Genomic DNA, 6,307 nt, shown 5'->3' with positions numbered 1-6,307 from the left:
GAGCATCATTTTCTCCATCATTTGATCGATTCCTTTTTTTTTCATTTTTTTGGGAGGAACAAGAGCATCTCCTTCATCATTCACACTTATCTTCTTTTTTTCTTTAGATGACTTACCATCATCTTCATCATTTTTTGAATCACTATTTTTTTTATTTTTTTCTGAATAACAATAAGATCTGAATCATCACTCACATCTGTATGTACCTTTTTTTAGCTAATTTTTTTTGTTTCATCATTGATGGATCACCTACTAATTTACCTTGAGACCTAGTAATTCGACTAGGACTAGCATGAACATTCTTCAAATCCTTCAATCGAACATCGTGATTTGTTAAATCTTCAAAATCATCATTAGTACCAACGAAATTAGGATCATATCTTATACCTTTACCAACTAATTTCATATCAATATTAACTTTTTTCTTGATTTTCATAACTACAAATGTCGGAAAACCTAATCGAAAAGAACAGTCAAAAAAGGTAAGGGAACTGTAGGTATCAGTTATTTCTTTTTTTTTTGGGAAAAGGATAACTGCAAACATTTATCCTTTAGTGTGAACTGTAGGTACAAATTATTTTATTTTTTTTTTGGGAAAAGAACAACTGCAAAAGGCGCGTGTGGCTTTTTTATCCTTTAGCGTGTGACTTATTAAAATAAAGGGCATTTGTGGCTTATTAAAATAAAGGGATAATAAATGGTATTTAAAACAACCGAAGTATTACTTTTGTCCCAAACGGGAAACGTGGGTCATTATTGTCCATTTCTTTTTAAAAAAGTTATGTGGTGTTCTTTTCCCTATTTTAAGGCATCTTTGGCCCACAAAGTGGGTTTGAACCCCAGCAACATATGTTTTTTTCCTTGATTTTTTATGCTTTTTTACTTAAGAATCCTCATACTTCAAATCCTATCTCCGCCTCTACTAATGCATCAGACTGCCTCTTTCTTATTTTATTTCAGAATTGAGTGAATCGAGCATTTTTTCAAAACAATATGATGCTTTATGTATTTACAAAAAACACTAGATACCTGGTGCATCTGGCTGCTTTTTACTCATTTTGTTTCAAAATTCAATGAATCAAGCATTTTCTCAAAACAACACGATACTTTGTGCATTTATAAAAAATACGAGATACTTTGTGCATCAGATTGACCTGGATTCCGACGTGTTTAACTAATCTATAATTAGCCAAAGGATTCTAAAAAGGCCCAAGGTGAATTTGACTCTTAAGATCCTTCTCACAACATCATTAATTCTGATCAAGGGGATAAAATTATTTTTTACCAAAGAGGTCAATGATCAATGAATTTTGTATAGTTCATAAGGACCATGATCTGAAGGAAAAAAACCCACAAAATAATCAAATGAAAATTCAAATTTCACATCTTAATATATAGTATACTCTCTTGATCCCTTTTATCGATTATTTACCCACTAAAAGAATCATGATCCAAAATATTTATCGCTTGAGCAAAGTTGAGATAACTTTTATCTACTTATTTTCAATTTCATCCACGAAAGTTCAGAAAGACATAGTCATATGTTAAAAATATCCACTAAAAGACATAGTGTTTATCACCAACAAACATAGTGTTTATCACCAACAACACATCCAGTGAAATCCCACAAAGTGGGGTATGGGAAAGGTAAAATGTACGCAGGGCCTTACTACCACCTCTTGGAGGAAGAGAGATGATGCAAGTTACTAATACAACACTCACACATGTTCTCACGATATAAGTAAAGTTCCCTTGAAGATTCCAACTGAAAAATATGAACTTGCAAAATAGTAATAACAGATTCAAAGCTCACCTGAGATGAAGAAGAAGCTTAATGATTAAATAAAGAAATAATTATAATGATCTGTGTCCAGGTAATTAAACTGTAGCTTTGAAGAATGATACCTTTTGGTAGAAAAGAATCAAGTATTGTGAATATTATTTTTTGAAAGTCGAAGTCTTTGATAGGTGTCGGTAGGCCCACCTCTAATAAGGGGTTGATAAATATGCAGAACTTAATTAATTTAAAAGGTGACAGAATTAATCTCCGCTACTGGTGGGTTGTTGAATAGAAAAGGCAACAAAAGTAACATTTTGTAGTGCGCTTTTCAAGTGGTTAGCTTATGCTTACGATGAACTGGTAAGGTTATATTGTTCTTGTAGGAAGATTAGAGTTTGATCTGTTTTAAATAATAACACCTAACGTAAACAAAATTAGGATGCAAAATATATAAACTCTTAATCTTATACAATTTGATAAAATAGATTGTTATACTAAACTAATAGAACATATACATTGACATTTGTAGATGAAGTCTCGATATGAATCACTTTATCTTCTGTATGCATCATATTGGCTATAACAATGCCTTTCTCCTCAATTGATCTTCGAACACTCTCCAGGTGTAAGTGAAGTTGCATTTCATACCTTTAAAAAGATCAAGAGATTATCCAAGTTCTTCAAATTAAGCAGCCGTTTGGTATACAAATACAATTAAGAGATGAATTTATAATTATCGCACACACAAATTAGTAAAATTCTATTCTCGTGAGGAAATGAATTGTATACTTTTATATAGTGGGGGATAAGCCCATAACTTTATTATTTCATTCATTGTGCCATAGAGGCTCTATGGAGAACTAGATGTTAAGCAATAATTCACCTGATATATGATTACAAGATCACCAATTCAATATTGCGTTGATTGAAACAACCAGAGACTTTTTTAGTTCCATAATGGATTGCCTAAGGTTTCCTTGATTATAACATACAACAAACACAATCAGAAGAACCATTAAATGAAAAAAAAGATGCTTAGTATAAAGGAACACGATGATCACCATTTCTTGTATATGTGCTGGCCTCGACCGCCTTGTACTTGAAGTGAAACCAATATGAAATCTGAGAGCATCTCAAATATGAGAAAGAAATTTTGATAAACCAGTGAAGGGGTAAATAACTTAATATAATAAAGAGCACAGTATCAAAGATAATTTTGAATTTATGAGGAAGTGAACCAATACCATCTCTCCATAGTATTGGGCGTTCAAGTAGTTCTTTAAGGGGACAATATCCAAATCTGAGTCACCCAATTTCTTTTCTAAGTCATTCACATGCTTTCCATATCTATCTTGCGTAGTCTGGCTACTCTTGTACCATTTATGCTAGTAACATTTGGACGATGCTTATTCAAATCAATTCTAAGCAAATCACCTGAGGAAATAGGAAGTACAAGACAAGCAATTCCATATTTGTAAAGTGCCCGTATTACAACAAAAGACTTAAATAATACCAAAGAGTGGATAGCAAGATGTTAACATAACACTAAACAGGGATATTCTATTTTCTATAATGTGATAATGTTGTCTTAACAGGAGAAATATCTTAACTTAACCCATATTATCTTTTAACGAAAAAATATCTAGTTGTGAATTAAAAGTAGTTATGATTGACTCTTATAGTTCTACTTTCTGCGAGAAAATCCTTCATATCCTCAATATAGTTAATGATCTTGGGCATATTTGTATGCTCAAAGCACCAATATTCACCAAGATTTAGACTTAGTTCAAGAACTTTTGTATATTCTTAAGTATAATTCAGCTTTTATTCCGTTTCATGCCTAATGGATATGATTAGTACTTTCAGGTTAAAAAATCATGAAGAATTGTGCGTATTTGGATACAACAATGATATGGAAGGATTGAAGGAATGCAATAGAGTGAAATAAAGCTAAAATACAGAAGCTAGAAAGTAGGAATCCTTATTTGAAGATACTCCGCGTCACGCTGACCAACAAAATAGCAATGGTCAAATTCCAGTGAAGGTCCGTGAAATCACCACATCGTGGAGCAGTTCCATTTATCAGATTTTACGACCTGAAAGATTAGCGCGTCATGGAGGATAAATATTTCATAATTGTTCCAATCCAGTGGCTCACCGTGATAGTGGTGCATCACGGTGAGGGTACATTTTACAATTGTCAAGGAATACTTGAGCTCCACGATTGCCTAGATTTTAATAGAAAATAGCAATTGAAGGCATGGCGCTACGCGTCGGGTAGAAGAATCGGAAATATTTTAAGTGTTTTGTCCCAGCTATAAAAGAAAAAATCCAAGATAATTTTGGGTACTTTTGGCAAGCAGAGCAGTGACGGAAAAGTAGAAATTTCTATCTTTTAGGGTTATTAGACATTCCTTTAACTTTCTTGACTTTAAGATTTGTTTTGGGTATGATTTATTACTTATTTTGGATGATAAATTCAAACATGAGTAGCTAAACACCCTATTTCTGGAGTTGAGGCTAAGAACATGATTACTCTTTCATATTCTTATTCATAGTTTCATTTTTGGATTATCATCTGTGTTGTTCTTAATTTCTTGAGCCTACTATTTTAATGATTGACCACTATTAGAATAAATCTATATTTCTATGTGCATCCGGGAGGAGAGTTATAGGATAGAACAAAGAAATTAGGGAGAAAGGTTCTTATTCTTTTATGAAATAAGAGATTTGAATTAGCATCTAGGATAGAGATATACCTAGAAACCTTGCTTAGTTCACTTGCAAGAAGACAACTTCATGAATCTAGAAGAATTGTTGTATCTCTACGGGAGTTGTAGCTACAACATTTAATAGATTAAAGATTTGAGGTTGGGAGACCAAGATCGTTTCATAAACCTTGCGAACCATCAACCTGATAACCAATTAGAATATGATAAGAATAAAGAATTGTATGATTGTTCAAAATATCTCAACCCTGGAATCATCCTCACTATTGATTACAACAGTTTCTTGTTTTGCTTTATTTGTCACTAATTATTTCTTGTTTAGTAATTTACAATTTATTTATAAAATCAAAATCATCTTGATACCATCAAGCACTTAATACCCAATTGTTTTAAACTAAAGATTGAATAAATTTCTAGTTTATTGATCCTCGTGGGAACGATATCTGACTGTCTAAGTCATTATATTACTTACACGATCGCGTACACTTGCATGTGTGTAGATACGCAATAAGTTTTTGGCGTTGCTGCCGGGGATCAAATAGAATTAGTAAATTGCTTAATTTTTTGGTTTTTGATAATAAGTTTAAGTGCTAACAACTTGTTCTTAGCGGCTGAATTTTTGCAGGTTTAGCTGAACATTAGACTGGCTAGGGATAAAGAGTTAGTAGAACCCTTTGCTGAACCAGAAGTAATTTCTCATCAGAGGCGAAGAGCTCAATATTGCATTCAACAAGGACAGATGGCTGAAATACGAGATCCTATTGTTGCTGATACAAATGTTGGAAATATTCTAGCTTCTGTTATTCCAGCTTCTGTTATTCCAATTATTCCTGTTCAACCAGTCGCAAGACCTGTTTATGAGGTGGCAATCCCACTTACAAACCATGTGACTAACAGCATTCGAAATCCTGAACAAGGAAGTCGATGGGAATTAAAACAAAATATGGTGCAATTATTGAAATCTGCGGGGGAATTTCATGGACTTTCACACAAGGATCAGCACCAGCATTTACAGACCTTCCTGGAAATAAGCAAAACATATATTCCTAAAAATATGAATGCTGATTATGTCAGATTGACACTCTTACCCTTTTCTCTAATGGAGGAAGCAAAGAGATGGTTACATGTTGAACCACATCACTGCATCACTTCATGCAAAGATTATGCTTGAAAGTTACTTATTTGATTCTTTCCATCCCAAAAGACTGCACGATTAAGGAGTGAGATATTGAGTTTTAGACAGAAAGATGGAGAAAATCTCTACCAAGATTGGGAGAGATTCAAGGGCATGCTCAAAAATTATCTTTATCACCATCAATCGAATGATGTTTTGGTGTACACATTTATAGAAGGCCTTGAGTCTAATACGAAGATCCTCTTGGATTCAGCAGTAGGGGGCCAAGCTTTGAAGAAAACATATGAAGAACTGTATACCTTGCTGAATCAAATTGCATAAGGGAATCCTAATTGGCATGTAGACTCAAGGAGTGCTCCCTAGAAGGTTGCAGGGTTTTGGAGGTTGATCAGTTTACTGCATTACAAGCACAGATTGCAGCAATGTAGAATAATATAACTACTCAGCTCAACAACTTAAAGTTGGGTGCAACACAACCAGTAGCCACAGCAAATGCAGTTTAACATGTATATTCGTGGTGTGAAGTTTGCAGAAGGGCAAGAATAAAGCAGATGCATATTATGTTAATCTAGATTCAGTCAACTATGTGGGGAATGCAAATCACCAGGGTCAATAGAATTTTGGTAGTACGTATAATCCAAATTGGAGGAACCACCCTAATTT

General features: G+C 33.6%; 1 non-coding gene across 1 annotated transcript; it reads right to left on the bottom strand.

The window, feature by feature from the left end:
- Positions 1-5,719: 5,719 nt before the first annotated feature.
- On the bottom strand, positions 5,720-5,826 carry LOC124889852. The gene has a single exon (XR_007048766.1). It is a non-coding gene; the product is annotated as a small nucleolar RNA R71 (small nucleolar RNA).
- Between the last annotated feature and the right edge of the window lie 481 nt (positions 5,827-6,307).

This window comes from Capsicum annuum, chromosome 12, assembly GCF_002878395.1.
Source record: "Capsicum annuum cultivar UCD-10X-F1 chromosome 12, UCD10Xv1.1, whole genome shotgun sequence".
In the NCBI taxonomy this organism is placed as follows: domain Eukaryota; kingdom Viridiplantae; phylum Streptophyta; class Magnoliopsida; order Solanales; family Solanaceae; genus Capsicum; species Capsicum annuum.
This window is presented reverse-complemented; position numbering and strand designations above follow the sequence as displayed.